Source organism: Pteropus alecto, unplaced genomic scaffold (assembly GCF_000325575.1).
Source record: "Pteropus alecto unplaced genomic scaffold, ASM32557v1 scaffold7, whole genome shotgun sequence".
Classification (NCBI taxonomy): Eukaryota; Metazoa; Chordata; class Mammalia; order Chiroptera; family Pteropodidae; genus Pteropus; species Pteropus alecto.
Genome location: NW_006494614.1, coordinates 10416468 through 10433883, shown reverse-complemented (window position 1 = coordinate 10433883; position 17416 = coordinate 10416468). Strand labels below are relative to the sequence as shown.

At 34.2% G+C, this 17416-nt stretch overlaps 1 pseudogene; it reads right to left on the bottom strand.

The window, feature by feature from the left end:
- Positions 1 to 5864: 5864 nt before the first annotated feature.
- Positions 5865 to 5980, bottom strand: LOC112475044 (annotated as a pseudogene).
- Positions 5981 to 17416: the final 11436 nt, after the last annotated feature.

Below are 17416 nucleotides of genomic sequence, written 5' to 3'. Positions count from 1 at the left end.
CATCTGGTCAGTACATACAAAGTAGCCCCACACCCTACGGCCCGGTGCCTGGTTCAAGCGAGTGGCAGTAGGTGTGAGGTACCTTCTGGAGAAGGCTGGAAGCAGCCCAGCCTGAAAGCCTCTAGCATGGCCTCAGGGAGAGCCAATGAGGTGCTCAAGTAAGATCCTCCCTGTGCTCTGAAGGGGTTTAGGGTATGCAACCCTGAAATATGCCACCGCAGCATAAGAATTATTTTTGAGCTGAAGGCAGTTGAGAAAAAACAGATACAGAGTAAGCTCTCTGTCCCCCAACCCCAACCGCCCAAAAGTAGAACACAAATTCCCCTTTGAAGGTGCCCTCCCGCAACAAACTCCCAAACTAGAAAGAGGATAACAACCTTATCACCTGAGACAAGATGGCACTGAGAGTCTACACAAACAAACCTTACTGACTAGCCCTTATCTTCCGTTTGTTTCTCATATATTTAGACCAAGCAGCTGCCCCAACCCCCCAACCTCTCCCTCTTCACCTCCCCTCTCCTGGGCACCTTTCCCTGAGGCTTCATGTGAATCTCAGGAGATTGGAGGATATCTAACAAAACCAGGGGCCATTAGGAAGGATGAAGGAGTCATTGATTCTGGGGGGGCAACAAAAGTGTTTATCACACCCCACTCAATCTGAACTATTTGGATTCTCGTGGTCAGTGGGAAACTAAGTTTCTTCTACTCACTGGATGAGAAGGCTATGAATTCAGAGCTAGGGACTCATGCTCCAAAGATAGGAAATGACATGACTTTTTTCACATGAAAAGTTATACATGCAATATATTTTGATTGTTAATGATTCACATAACATAGAAGAAGGTATGGTAAGGTATAAAATTTTCTGTACAGGAAGCTTTCTACTTGTCCCTCTAGACCCGCTCTCCGTCCTTCTCTACCCTGATCTCTCTCTGCATCTGCAGCTCTGGATAGGCTACATTGACCAGCTTCCTCACTTCTGACTTAGGAGAGGATTCCGTCAATAAGGAACCCTGACAGGAGAATGGAAGGAGGGAGGAAAAGGAGTTGGTCAGAATATTTATTTCCCTAGTTTCTTTTCTAAGTGGTCATCGTAGACTGTGTCTCTTCACCCCAGCTTCTCTCAGAGAAGTCCTTGTCCCATTACTCTCCTACGGGGTGCCAGGAACTGTTCTCTGCCTTTGTCCCTTCAGACCTAGGGATTGTGACAGCCCTGATGTTTCTAACCCCAGGGAACTGCACTATCCCTGAGTGTTTCAATACAACCTGCTCATAGTGTGTTAATTATTAAACTCTCCTCAAATTATTCTAATTTAAGGACATTAAATTGAATTAATTTCCTGTTAGAAAACTGATACTGTTTCCATTTAAATTGCTTACTCTCACTCCAGACCTTTATCTTACATCTACACATTTATATATGTGTATATACATGTAATATATGTATATGTATATATACACATATGAATATACATGCATAATTGTATATATGTGTATATATACATGCATAAATATTTTACTTTTTAATAAGTTGCCATTATGTTATACATACTGTTCAGTTCCTTGCCTTTTCACTCTGTAATCTATTAGAAGGTATTTCCACATCAGTACATTCTGATTTACCTGACTCTTTTTAGTGGCTGAATAGTATTCCTTAATATGGGCTACCATAGTAAACATTTATCTTATTTATAATTTTTAATTAGTATAAACAATGTCACAATGTACATTCTTATACATATGTCTTTATGTGTATATACGAGTATTTATTTAAAATTTTTTTCAATTACAGTTAATGTCAATATGTAGGCAGTATAGTATTTAGATTTTCATACAACTTATGAATTGATCTCCTTTATAAGTTTAGTACCTACCCGACACCATAAGTAGTTATTACAATATTATTGGCTATATTCCCTATGCTGTACTTTACATCCCCAAGACTATTTTGTAACTTATACAAAAGTTACACAATAATGTAACTGAAAATAATGTAACTGAATGTAACTGAAATAATCTTCCCTTTGCTGTACTTTACATCCCCAAGACTGTTTTGTAACTTATACAAGCATTTCATTAGGGAAGATTACTAGAAATGCAATATTGGATCAAAGGGCATTGCTTTTAAATTTTTATTGAAACTGCCAAATTGTCTTCCAGAAGGATGTCACCAGTTTTATTCACTCTCATCAACAGAGAGAAAGGGCCAATTTTTCATACTTGCTTAAATTGACATCTATCTTTTTCAATTTGGGCATTCTAATTGGCAAAAAATATCTCATTATTGTTTTGATGTGCGTTTTCCTGATTACTATTGTGGTTGTCATCTTTTCATATGTTTATTGGCCATTTGGGTTTTTTCTTCTGGGAATTGCCTCTTCAGATCTTTTCTGCATTTTTTCTATTGTTTTGTTTATCTTTTCTTTTTGATATAAAGAAGCTTTAATATGTTCTGTACATTAATCTTTTGTCTGTTAAATATGTTGCAAATATTTTCTCCCAGTATTTATTTAATATTGTTTATGTTACTTTCTGGCCTATAAAAATCACTAATTCTGTAAAGCTAAATCAGTGCTATGATTTTTGCTCTTTGTAACACAGGAATATAAGAAAAACAAATATTTAAAGAGTTGCATTAAAGTCTAACCCTAGCGTGCATTTATTTTATTTTTAAAATTAGTATAATAGTAAAGTTAGTATAATAGTATAAAATTTTTTTAAATTAGTATAATCAACTATTTTCCTTGGTGCACAGTTATATGAATTTTAAAACGTGTGTAGATTTTCGTAAAAACCACCACCACATTCAGGATAAAAAACATATTCATTACCCTATGCTATTTGATTTCAGTCACTCTTTACTCATCCCAGACCCCTGGCAATCTCTGGTCTATTCTCAGATAGTTGTTCATAATATTCGATTATTATTCTTACAATATCTGTAGAATATAGTGATATCCTCTCTTTTATTCCTAATGTTGAAAATCTGCTTTTCTTCTCTTTTTTCCTCTGTTATTTTTGCTAGAGGCTTATCAATTTATCGATCTTTTCACAGAGCCAGCTTTTTGTTTCAACAATTTTTCTCTATTTCTCAATAGAGCTTCCTGTTTTTTATTGATTGATGTTTATTCTTTATTAATTTCTTTTTTCTGTTTGCTCTGAGTTTGTTTTGCTCTTATTTTTCTAGTCTATAAAGGAGAGAGCTTAAGATTATTAACTTGAAACTAGTTTTCTTTAAAATATTATAAGCATTTAATGCTACAAATTTCCCTCTTAGCTGCATCTCACACATTTTGATATTTTTATTTTCATTTTGTTCAATTCAAAACATTTTCTAATATTCCTTGTCTTCTTTTTTGATCTTTGGATTATTTAGATATGTTTTATTTAATATCCAAGTATTTGGGGAGTTCCCTTTATGTTATTAGTTTCTATTGGTTTCTATTAGTTTCTATTTATGTTATTGGTTTTATTTTATATGATCAGCAAACATACTTTGTATGATGTTGAACATTTTTAATTTGTTAAGATTATGGTCTATCTTGGTGAATGTGACCCATGAAAGGAATGCTTACTCTGCCGTTAGATGGGATGTTCTACAAATGTCAAGTAATCCAGTTGTTTGATGATATTGTTCAATATTATTATATCTTCATTGATATTCTGTCTGCTAGTTCTATTGATTCTGTGTCTACTAGTTTACAAAGGAGTATTGGAGTTTGCAAATATACTTGTGAATTTGATTGTTTCTCCTTTCATTTCTGTTGAGTTTTGTTTTATCCGTTTTGAAGCACTGATGTCAGATGCACACGTATTTAAGATTGTCGTGTCTTATTGAATTGATCATTTTTTATTATATCATGTCCTTCTTTGTTTCTTATATATATATTTGTCTGATATTAATATAGTCACACCAGTTTTCTTTTAATTAGTATTAGCATGATACATATTTTATTCTTCTACCATGTATTATTTAATCCACTTGTATCATTTTATTCAAAATATGTTTCTTACCCACCTATAGTAGTATATCCAAAGAGTGTTTCTTATAACCAGAATATCATTGGGTCATATTTTTTAAAAAAATCTATTCTGATAATCTAAAATTTTTTTTAAATTTTTACCATTTACATTTAATGTAATTATTTATGTCTTTGTATTGAGGTCTACCATTTTGTTATTTGTTTTCTTTTTGTTTTACCTCAGTTTTTTATTCACCTGTTTCTTCTTTCTCACTTTCCTTTGGGTTACTTGAACATTTCATCTCTTGCGCTTTTACTATATTTCTCTGAATAGTTTTTCCTAGTGGTTTCATTTAACTGTTCATGATCTATTTAGAATTAATATTGTACCACTTCAAATGGAATGTAGAGACATTCCCACCATGTAGGTCCCTCCCTCCCTTTATGTTGTAGTTGTATCATATATTACATCTCTACTGAAAATGCCATCTTTATAAAAAGGTTTAAACTACACTTATGCACATTCACTTCCTTATCAACTTTATAACCAGTTTGTCAATGTCCTAAAACATTCATCTGGGGTTTTTATTGGAATTATGATAAAATTATAAATATTTGGTAGAGAATTATCATTGCTTAATAAAGTATTTGACACATAAGAGATCCTTAGTAAATACTTGTTGAGCAAATGAGCATTACTGAAGTTTTCCATAAAGAAAGATGGTATACCTTTCATATACTTATATATTTTAAGTATTATTTTATTTTTTAAACTAGTTTATTCTTATGTCAAAGTAATTAATCTGCACATGAGTAAGCGGCTCAAGTTGAACCAATCATAACACTCTGACTCCCTTGGTCATAAGTAATTTGTCCAGGGATGGACATCTGACACAAGTTGTGACTACCATAACCTTTACCAAAAATTTTAAATTCAGGAACAAAGAGAAATAGTGTGGTTTTTCTGAGGTGGTGGATGGAGTGAAATGTGGGTAGTCATGGCACAGTCCCTTATAAGAGGAGGGATTTATTCCTTCCCTGGTTTCAGTCATTCCAGAAGCCCAATTGGACTCTTGTTCTTCATGCAATTAAGAGAGTAATAAATTATCCTTTTCAGCCTAAGCTTGTTCAAGTTGAGTTTCTGTCACTTAAAACCAAAAATGTCCTATCTATCATAATGATTCTATCCATAATGATAACTATTCATAATGGTTCAAAAAGGGTTAACTATAAGATGTCAAATAAATATCGCTGGAAATGCCACTTTCATGAATAGATAATGATTAGTATTATTATAATTATTAATTAAGTATTGATGTATAAGTAATAGCTTTTAAAACATTTGAGTACTTGAAAATTATTTTCAAAAGTCATTTAAGAATTTTCCTCACAATCTTGCTAAAGTTATTTAGTCTAGTAAATGACAGTTAATGCAAATCAATCAAAGATAAACTTAAGGTGAGCTCCTGTCAAATTATTTAAAATTATGAATTAATTAAATATTACAATATTAATTTTTTCAGATGCTAGAATAAGCTACCATAATTAGAGACCATAGATATTTTCTAAAACTATAAAGATCTTACGAACATTTCTATAGTAACAGACAAGATTGTCAGATGACTTACTAGTGATAATAATATTCTACCATTATCATTACTCAGAATAAAATGTTAAGTAAACCTTTAGCAGTTAATATTCTAGGATGACAATGAAGAGCACAGTGAATTATCTATGATGTCATATGGAAGCTCACTGGCCTCCTATGCTCTCCATAGCTGGGGCTTGTTATTTTCTCCTACAATCTGCCTTTTCTTAAACCTACACTGACTCAGACTCTGAAGCCAATCTTATTCTTGCTAAGTTTAAGAGCTATTTTACTTTTTTTATTATTATTATTTATGCCTACAGCACCTGGTCTTCCTAGGTGGTCTCTCATCCAAGTACAAACCAGGCTCGACCCTGCTTAGCTTCCAAGATCAGATATTGGGCTTGTTCAGGATGGCATGGCTGTAGACCATGGACCGTGACTCCACTGGGGCATGAACCCAGGACCTTCTGCATGTAAAGCAGTGCTAACTGCTCCACTATGGAACCACGTCCTCAAGAGCTATTTTAAATGCCCCTCACCAGAAGCATAGATGTTCATGGTTAAGTCTGATTTAAGGCTACCCTTGTTCTGATCTTGTTCCTTATGACAAACTTAAGGCCTAGCTGTAGTTAAGGGACCTGATGAATATCCGTGGGAATTTCCAGAGCCTTGACCCAAGGCACGTGTGTTAGAGTGCCTTGATGCTAACTGCCCCACTGCTCTTTACCCACCACCAGACTTCTTTGCTGTTGTGCTCACCTCTCCTGCTAGGACATCCTTCTGGTGCCAATACCTGTGTCCTGTACATTCATCTTCTATCTTCTGGGACCTCCTCAGATTTTTCCGTCCATCTACTCTGGCAGGAGTATCTAGAACCCAGAATCAAGCCCTCCATCAGTTGCTCGCTGTGCTACCACTTCAGCCCTAGTACCCACAGACCTTGACGACCTGTTCTTCACTGACAATATAAATCTTTTCTTGACCATTAGGCAGAACTGTCTTCACACCTGTTCCTGTAGCACCTTCTATGAGCCTCTATATATGTAAAAATACATTATAATTGTATACCATTGTATACCTAGCTGCCCTTTGAAAGGAGGCACAGCATTCTATTCAATCTTACATTCCATGTACCTATGCATACTTCTAAACCTTCATATAGCATAGTATAGATACTTCATAGTATAGATAATCAATAAATGTGTATAATATTAAAGCTGAGGAGTAATAATATTTCAAAGATTCTTTTCTATTAAACAGGATACTACTATCCCCTGTTACTCAGAAAAACTGTTGATCACTTTTGTGACTGGTAATTCTCTCCCTCTGCTAAGCACCATGGTAAAAGAAACAAGACCACTATTTCACTCCATCTAAATCTGTTTTGAATATCCATAATGATGCCAGCATTCTTCAGTGCACACTAGTAGGAAGTTAAAGGACAATACTGCATTTTCCCAATCTACTTCAGTGCATGCCTTTGGTCTTTTGTTCTAGAGCTTTCATCAGTATTAACAGTTAACTCTGGCACGTGAGATATCATAGTAATAATGATAAAATAATAATGCTGATACATCAACAATAATTAAGAATTATAGGAATGTATTGTATAAACACTAAGACCACAGAATCTAGAGTCATACCTGTCATTAAATCTTGAATCTGACCATGTAATAGTGATTTAACCTCTGTAAGGCTCAGGATCGTCCTCTTCTAAGTGGGACATGATTAAATGAGGGGATGTATTTAAAATGTCAGTATAGTGCCAGGCCAGGCACAGAGAAAGTTTTTTTTTTAGGAAATGGGAAAAAAAGCTATTGCTTTTTTTATTAGCTGTGGCAAGCTCTTAGAAGCAGCAACATTTCTTTTCTTTTCTTTTCTTTTTTTTCTTGGTATTTATTAATGCGAAACTGTTTATTAAACACCTGACTATATGGGAAATGTAATGCTGTAAAATGCACAGTGTCTGCCTGCTGAAGCTTGTAATCCAAAGGAGGATTAAGACATAGATGAAAAACTACACATAAGGACAGCAAATAGGAGGTGCCCTCAAAAGCTACCAACAAAATGCTAGGAGAGTATAGCAGACAGAGGGAGAGGACACCCATGTCTCGGAGAGAAGGAGCCCTGTGTGCTCCATGCAATGACAATGGCACAAGAGGTGTTCCATAAATGCCTGTTCTTTGCCCCATACCAGGAGTGTTCTCGATTGGTAAAAAGCAGCTACTCAAAAAATGCCAGTCTGAATAGCCTTAAGAATTTTTTCTGCTTCTGCTATTTATTCTTTCACCGTGATATTTAATTATATGTTATTCTTTAAAAACTTTAAAGGGATCCTTGCAAGTCTGTCTAATAGGTAGGTACTCATTAATTCAGCCAAGCTAAATGAGCGGTAAATGAAGTTGACTAACGATATTATTCTACTTGCTATATTTTTTTTTCATATCCAGTAGAAGATAGTTTGAGGATCTCAAAACTCCTGACATGGTTCAGGGAGCCAAAGGGCTATAGATAATTAATGTGGACTGGTGCTGAATCCATTTCTCTTTCATCTTTAATGTGTAGTAAAAGCCACCAGAATATGAATCCAGAGGCTTGGATTCAATAGTCTTGATGTCCCTGAAAAAGCATCAGATTTAATTATCCCATCTCTATATCCTCTCTTTCCTGGTCTGTAGGTGGAAACGTGGAAGTGGACCCCTTGAGGAGAGCAAGCTTTCCATGCTACTTGCCTCAGAGACGGGCAGAGCTTCTGACATGGGAGAGTGGGGAGAGAAATTCTTTCCAGAATTTATTCCTTTGGGGATGAAGAACAAGGATGACTATTTTAGTTAATATGAAAATTATGAAATCTGTGCTGGGATTCTATAGAATCAATTTGTAGATGATCATATGGCAAGTGTGGAAGACTTAGGGCCAAATCTACACTCACATTAAAATGTCAGGGCCTCAAATTACACCACTTAACATTTTTTCTAGGTTCTGTATGTCTTCTCTTTGTAGTCCTCTTTTTAAACACAAATGCTTCTGGGAGAAGCAAAACATTGCTGCAGTACTGTTATGCTTTAGCGAAAATTGGTTTGTCAATATCCTTCTAGTCATCACCATCTTGTCATCCTCATGATCACAGCCATCATTTATCAAGTGCCTATTTTATTCCAAGCACGCCATATCTGGTTCAGAAATGGTGAGTACACAAGACTTAAATACAATTTTTTAAATCATTCATAGTAGTTATAGGTGGAGCAGACAATTAATTACTTATAAAATTCTTGAAACCAAGTGAATTGTTTATTCTCTCATCAATTTCTAAATATCTAATTCCTTAGATTATCAAAAAATAATTTACATTTGGGCTTGAAATATACCTTGTGCTTTTGTTTAAATGTAAATGTGCTCATTGTTCTGGGAATTCAGGAATACTTCTTCCATAGTAGTCCTCCCAAAATTCATATGTTGAAATTCTAATGCCCAATGTGATGGTGGAACCTTTGGGAGGTGCTTAGGTCGTGAGAGTGGAGCCCTGATGAATAGGAGTAGTGCTGTTATAAAAGAGGTCCACAGAGCTCCTAGCACTTTTTGCCCAGTGAGGATACAAGGAGAAGTTGGCAGTCTGCAACCGATGAGAGGGCCTTCGCCCAACCATGCTGACACTCTGATCTTGGTCTTTCAGGCTTCAGAACTTTGAGAAATAAATGTTTGTTGTTTATGAGCCACCCAGTCTCAGTATTTTGTTATAGCAGCCCAAAAGGACTAAGACAGGTTCTAAGCAAACAATAACATTGCACTATATGAAAGTCTCTATCAGGAGAGCAGGGGAAACTGTCCGAGTTCCCAACAAGCTTCTTGATGCCAACTGGCTCACTATTCCACCTAGGCAAGGAAGAGTACACAGCCTTCCAGAATGGCACAACCTCCCCTCAGATTTGATTGTTCTTGTGGCACATTTCTGAATGCCTCACTGGGAGGGGCTGAGTTGGAAGGAGACAGGAAGCAGGACACTCACACTATTCCAGGGAAAACAGGTATTGTGAATGAATGACTTTTCCATTCTCTCTGTCTGTCTTTCTGTCTGTCTGTCATCTATCTATCATTTATCACCCATCTATCATCTATCTATTATCTAATCTATCTTCCTACCTATCTTTATTGTCAGGAAGGAAGAAATTTTCCTCTACCCTTCTAGGTTCTTCTGGCTGGTCTAAGAATTAAAATACATAAAGCAGATTAACAGGAGAAAATCAAGCTTCAACATATATTCATGGGAAATTCATATAAGGACAAAAATTCCAAAGACAGTAAGGCAAAGTGAAGGAAGTAGGGATCTGGTACATCAAAGGAAAGTAAGGCAATTCACGGAAAGATGAAAAGAATTAATTTTTAGTAAACGAATGTTTGCTGGGTCATCTAGAGACAATGGGTCTTAGAGAAGACTTCGATCTTGCTAGATTTCTCCCTGTTTGCCACACTTAGTTCATATTATATTATGGTTATCTATGATGATAATTCTTCCTAGAATAGCCTTTCTATCTTAAATTTTCTTAGGCAAGTTGGAGGAAGGTCAAAGATTCTTCCTAAGTCTTTTGTTTTTAAAAATAAAATAACCCTCATGCCAGAGAGACAAATTTGAGAGTGGTAAAATTTGCTTCCTTACATTATCAAGAGACATTTGCTGAGGTGCAATTTTTTGCTTTTGTCACAAATCCTTGTGCAAAGATCTTAATTAGAATTATATTTTATGTAGTTACATTTGGATAATTCAGGTTCATTGTGGGTCTTCCACAAGCTGTTGACTTTCTTGACACTTAGGTCCCATCTAAGCAGCTTCCTCTGTGCACAAGAGATGTTGCCTTTTCTGAGATAATATGATGATGCTTGAGTTATTCTGGGCCTAATAATGATTTACTTCTTGAAACCACCTGTGGCCACCAGCAAGGATTTGAAATTCAGATGCACTCAGTTGAAATTTATACACTTCCCCAGGATTTATTTAAAATTATATTCCCTTCCAGTCTGCAGCACACTTATCTCCCTTCCTTGATTTTTCTCTTCTTTTTCTCTTTCCCAAAATACATATCATCATGATTTATATTCTGTGGTCTTACCCTACTACAAATAAACTCTGAGAGTTAAGAAATTTTTGTCTTGTGTTGACCATTGTGTCTTCAGTATTGGCATAATATCTGGCCCATGATAGATATTCAGTAAATAACTATTGAGTAAATGAATTTTTTGGTACCCATTGGTACTCTGAATACATGATTGATAGGAATTTTTAAAACTACAGAAAAGCACCAAGAAGAAAATTAAAACCACCACCCATAATATCAGCAACCAAAGATGTTGATATTGTAATGTAAATATGTCCAGTGTCTTTTTCTCAATTTCTAAAGGACAGGATAAGAATTGCATTGCAAAGAATTGCATTGTAAACTATTTGTCACACATGTTTTTTTCTATTGCATGATTTTTAATGGATGCATAATAATCTATAGCATAGCCATACTATAATGTATTTAATTAATCACTGTTGACTATTGAGTTTTATTATTGGAGATTTTTTGGAAAATCCTCTCTGCTGTAATATATCTAATTTTCCTTCTCTAACAGAAGCATGTAAAATTAACAAACTGAGACAATTTCTATCATTCTTAAATAAGGTGTGCCATAGACCATTTAACTCTTCCCAGAGATAGGTTATATAAGTGCCATAAAATAAGAGACTCTTTGCAAATCCCATGCTTAAACGTACATTTGTGTTGAAGAAAAAGTCTGTTTGTTTACTTGATTGCTTATTTTTTATTTTTTTTATAAAAGAGAGAAAACAACCTTCTCTTGGATGTCCCAAATGAGATGAGAGACTTTCCCTTAATTTCTGCCTCAGGAAAAGCAGTATCCTCAATAAAGAGGATCAGATCATTTTCCCTTTTCCCCTTGCAAGAGGCTTACTGAGAACCAACTGAGCCTCAGTCAAGCTTGTCAACATCACACCCACCATTAGACGAAGCTATCTAGGACCCAGGAACACAGAGGTAAATACCAACTCTCACCTTGGGCCTAGGGTAGGAGAAATAGGATTAAATATATGTTATTGGATATTGTTAGACACAGTGTCTTATAGGAAGTAAAAACTTTAAAGGATGTCTATGTCTACTGGTGTCCTGATTTCTATCTCGCTTATATTTAAAACAAACAAACAAACACACGAACCATGATTTTACCCAGAGAAGGAATTATCTCTAATTTTAGCAGCTTTCTAATGGGTTGTTTCTAATTTTTGGCATGTATAAATAGTGCTGCTTGATTATCTGTGTAATAAACTTTTGTGAATATCTATTATTGTTTTCACAAAGTAGATTTCTGGAAGATGTATTATTGTTAAGGCTTTAAATCACATGCTAAAGTGTGCTTAAAAATGTTCTGCCAATATTCCTACCACCAGCAGTTGAAGAATGCCTTTTTTACTACATTCTCACCAATTTTGCCAATTACTTTTTTGAAAAAAAAAAATTAAGCATATCTTTTGTTCATTTGTAAAGGTTTATAGACAGGTTTAAACTCATTTCACAGCATCATTTCTCTAAGTGTGGGTTTTATAGACCTCAGATGGTATTGTGCAGAGACTTCAGACCATGTTACAAATAGTATTCCCAGAGGAATCTATTAGAGGACTTTTTCTGTAGCCTCATGATATATCTTTAAAATGTTTTTATTCATATTTTTGTATATCTCCAAGATAAATAAAAATCAAAATATAAAAGTAGTAGATAATTTAAAAAGAGAATCCAAACATGGCTATGCTATTGTATTCAAACCAAAATATAAAAACTTAGATTTGAGGCTAAGCATGAAGAGTTTATCTCTATGCGCAATACTATAAAGCTCTTCATTACACTTGTGAAATAGGATTTACATTTATAGTGAGTGTAATTTTCTTGGAGAGTTTTGCAAAATACAATACGTTTTTTTAAATTTCTGCTAAAATACTTTATTGTTTTTTTCTTTCAGAGATTCTGAGCAGCATATGTGCATTTATTTGGGGGGGAACATCCCAAGAACTATGAATCTCAGCTTTTAAACGGGTGTTTAGATTCTTTGTATTATCTTTAGCTCTTCAGGGCCAATATTCATTGGGTGACCGGAGAATCTTTCTATTCTTCATTTGCCTTTTGGGGATCAATGGGCAATTCAAATTGTTTATTCTCGTTGCTTTTTGGCATACACCATGTTGGCAGCATTTGTCTTTGCCTCACCAGTCCCTACTTGAACCTTTGCACATAGCCAATTTCTCCCTGTACTTTCTGTGAAATGGTCTGAACCAAGTTGGGCCTGATGTGAGGCTTATTTCATTTATAAGATGAAACTGCCCACATCTCAAATCATATATTTTGTTGGGTTTGAATTTTTAAAGCTTTGCTATTTTTCATTTGGTTTGGACCTTTGATGTACCATATTATCAATGATTAAAGATATTTTTAATTTGTGTATCCACAGCTACAATTAATTTGGTTTTCCACAATTTTAACTTATTTCATTCTAATTCAAGACCTGGAAGGCCATCCCTTACATGGCAAGCTTCTTGGATCTATCAATCTTGGTTTAGGAATGTCGTAGAAAGAGTTAAAAGTGCCTATTCCCTGGTTCACAACCTCAAATTTTCAAAAAGTCTCTGCAATATTGTGATTTGAAAGGTGCTGTCCAGCCCAAACTATTGCTTCTATTGACCTGAAATTCGAAATATGCTTATTTATTTGTTTATGACATGTTCAGGTGGTACAGCCACTGTGGAAAACAATTTGGAGGTTCTTCAAAAAATTAAAACATAACTACCTTATGATACAGCAATCTTATTTCTGGATATTTATCAAAAGAAATCCAAATCACCAATTTAAAAAGATATATGCACCCCTATGTTCACTAGAGCATTATTTATAATAGCCAAAATAAATAATTAGATAAAGTATGGTACATATATGCAATGGAATATTACTCAGCCATAGAAAAAATGAAATCTTACCATTTGCAACAATATGGACCTAAGTGAAATTATGCTAAGTGAAATAAGTCACACAGAGAAAAAAACAAATACTATATGATCTCATTTATATGTGGAATCTAAAGAACAAAAGAAATGGCCAAACAAAACAGAAACAGACTCATAGATACAGAGAAGAAACTGATGGTTACCAGATGAGAAGGGATTTGAAGGGCTGGGTGAAAAAGGTGAAGGAATTAAAAAGTATGAATTGGTAGTTACAAAATAGGCACAGGGATGTGAACTACATCATAGGGAATATAGTTAATAATATTATAATAACTATGTCTAGTACCAGGTAAGTTCTAGACTAATGGGGGGATCACTTTGTAAATTATATAGATGTTTAACCACTATGCTGTACATCTGAAACTAATATAATATATTGAATGTCAGCTATAATAGAAAAATAAAATTTTTTAAAAAGACACATTCACCAGAAATTCCTGTTAAAATGTAATCGTACCTTAGACGATAACATATTCATGTTTAATAGATTATTGTGTTAATTTAGTAGAAACTAGGTTCCTAAAGGAATGTAGGGATTTTTTTTAGTATTTTGAAGAAAGAAGGAACCAGAGTATAGGAAGCAAAGGTCCAAATGGAAAGCGTCAATGAAACCCCCAGGAAAATCTCTCAGGCAGGCATTATAAGAGACGAAGCGTAAGACTACTAATACCAAGGTCTACCTTTTATTAAGAACCTAGTATGTTTCAGGAAAGCTACATAATTGTTGCACTTATTCAAATTCATACAACATTATGACCACTGTTGTATCATGTGTGATTACTCTCTAGTGAGGGAGTAATGTGGCTCAGCAAACTCAGAAAGTGGCCCAGCCTTGAGGTGCTGACAAGTGCTGGAGCTTTGCTGGGGGATGGCTACCTGGCTCATTAGCACCAAGTGTTCTTTCCATTTTGCCATTGATGTCCCAAGCGGGAAGATAGAGGAAAGGGGGAAGGGGAGACTCCTGGAGACAAATAGTTTACAATGCTTAGTGTCATCTCCTCCAAAGACTCCCATTCAGAACATTAGGCATCTAAAGAAATATTTTAAAATCAACCAAAAGCAAAAATTTAAATCATGTGACTTTCAATGCTTGATAAATCATAAGGTTTAGTACAACCTGACATAAAGTGTGATTACATGTTTTACAAATTCAATATTCTTTTTGGAGGTAGGTGGAAAAACATAGACTTATTATTATTCCACTTTGTTACAAAAAAAAATACTTAAGTCAGTTTAACAGACCATAAATAATATCAACTAGAAATATATTATAAATAAAAATAATGGCGTAAAATAGAAACAACATCGAGATCATTTAAAATGGCACATCATCAGTCTGAAAAATTTGAGAGAGGTAGACTCTTGGCTTTCTAGCACAGGACAAAAAGGGAAGCTTGACGATATATCAGTCCAATTGCATAAAATAAGGCAAATCAATTGTTTCGATAGCAATAGGCAAAAATAGATCCACTAGTCCCTTAAATGAAGAAAAAGGTATTCCGAAGAGCACTGACATTTTCCATTAAGGTACTGTGCCTAAAATGTAACAGATGCTCAATAAATGTCCATTATTAACATGACCATACTCTTTTTTTTTTAATGTTGCTTGTGGCTTCTGGTTTACAAATGACATTTCCTCACCAGTAACAAAAATACCTATGAAGCAGAAGAAAACATAAATTTCATATCAACACTAAAAACTAAAATTGATATCTAATCTATTGTAACTAACAAGAGAATATACTAATTAAATATAAGCCTGTAAAGCTAAACTGAACAAAACAATCAATGCCCAATACATGTTATGTTTCTCAAAATGAAGTAAATCTGAAGGCCAAAAAAAAAAAAAAAAAAAGCAAAGATCTATTATGTACTCCCAATTAATTGCCTCTGGCCCAGAGTTTACACCATTAACAACTAGAGTCTATGCCAACTAACAACTAAGAGCAGTCCACTCTTTTTGAAGAGGTCAAAATACTGCTGTCCAAACCAAAATATCTGTGTGTCAAATCCTAGAAAACAATAGGTTAGACTGGTTGTGGACTGGTATGATGCATGGCACCCTATTAAGTATAGTTTAAATAAGTCAAACGCTGGAGCAAGAACAGAACGAGCAAAGAATAGTGAGACAACAAGCAGCAAGGGATGTAGGCTTGAGGAGCACCAATTACTCAGGTGTCAGAAATATAGTCAACAAATAGAGAAGATAATCCTATCTCAGTCTGTCAGTGCCATATAAATATACCTGCTAGAATCTGAAGATGAAGCTAGAACTGAGAATGGCAAAATGACCACAATATAGAAATCTGAGAACACTCAGAAAGAGAGAGAGTGAGCAGGGCCTGAAAAAGAAAATGACTCTTTATTGTCAAAGTCTGGTTCTGGATGGAATTCTTTCATGGAGGTTAAGGAGGAAAAAAATAGCCCAAGAATTACAGAACTGGGAGAATAAATTTTTATTTTAAAAAAAGAGAGCACACCATTGAAACAAATACACTTCTAAAACTGGAAAGAACCTGGCATCCTTAATTATATACTAGAAGATACAATCTTTATGATATAAGAGCAGAAAAGTCAAAAAAAGACCAATCGTATCACTAAGAACAAAAATTAATTGGTTTTAAATGTCCTGTTTAAACATAATGAAACCCATCTGCTTAGGTGAAGGGGAAAAAAGTAATCAATTCAACCTACTTACAAAAGATTCACCTAAAAGAAAGGAATACTGAAAAGTCAGAAATAATGTACTACAAAAACTAAAAGGGAAATTACACGGGTGAGCATCTACCCTGGGGCAAACAAATAACAAAGCAAGGATCACAAAGATAATACCAAAGAATTCAAGATAAAGCACTGAAGAAGGAAAAAAGAATCATTTCATGTCGATGAAAGGTAAAGTTTATAATAAAGAGATTAGATATATGAATCTGCAAACCCTATATAACGTAGTATCATATAAATTCTTAAAACTTAGATATTCAAAGAAAATAGATCAAAGAATAATTTTTGGAGTGTTAGATTAAAAGTAAATTTGTACTGTTTACATTTTTTCTCAAATATGGTGCAAAGTTTACAAAAATTGTCAGGTACTCTACTACCAAAACCTCAATAGTTTCCAAAGGAAAGAAAAAAGAAATTAAACTAGACACATCGTCTGTCTACTGTGTATTAAAACAATAGATTAATAATAAAACCTTAAGCAACAATAAAAACAAACTTTTCATAACAACAAACACATATATGTTTTCCCCAAAATAACACTTTAAAAACTGTTGGAACAAAACAAATATAACAACAGAATATTTTTTTTTAACAACAAAAATTAAAACAATAGTTTCAATGTTAAGAAAACAGATTGAAAATAGATCATTCAACTCAACATTTTAAAGGAGAATACCAAAAAAGGTAAAGAAAGAACTGAAGTGAATAAGGTACAAATAAACAACAAAGGAAGTAAAGCTGACAGAGCTCTGGCAGACAAGAGAAAAACAGCCATAATGCAAAAAGTAAATAGATATCTGTGAGAATGATAGGGAGTCTGTAATAACAAACACACAATTTAACACAATAAGAGAATGTGTTATAATATTCAATGTCAATATTAGAAAATTTCAATGAAAATGAACTTGTCTTTAAAAACTAAATCACTAAAATGGACACTAAAAGGAGTCAAAATCAAATAGACACAACCACAGATGACATGGAAAAGATATAAAGGTACTGGCTCTGAAACCAGATAGAGTTTTTTCAAATGTTGAAGAAACAGCTAATGCTATATAAATTGCTCCAAAGAACAGAAAGATATAGATAGCTACATAA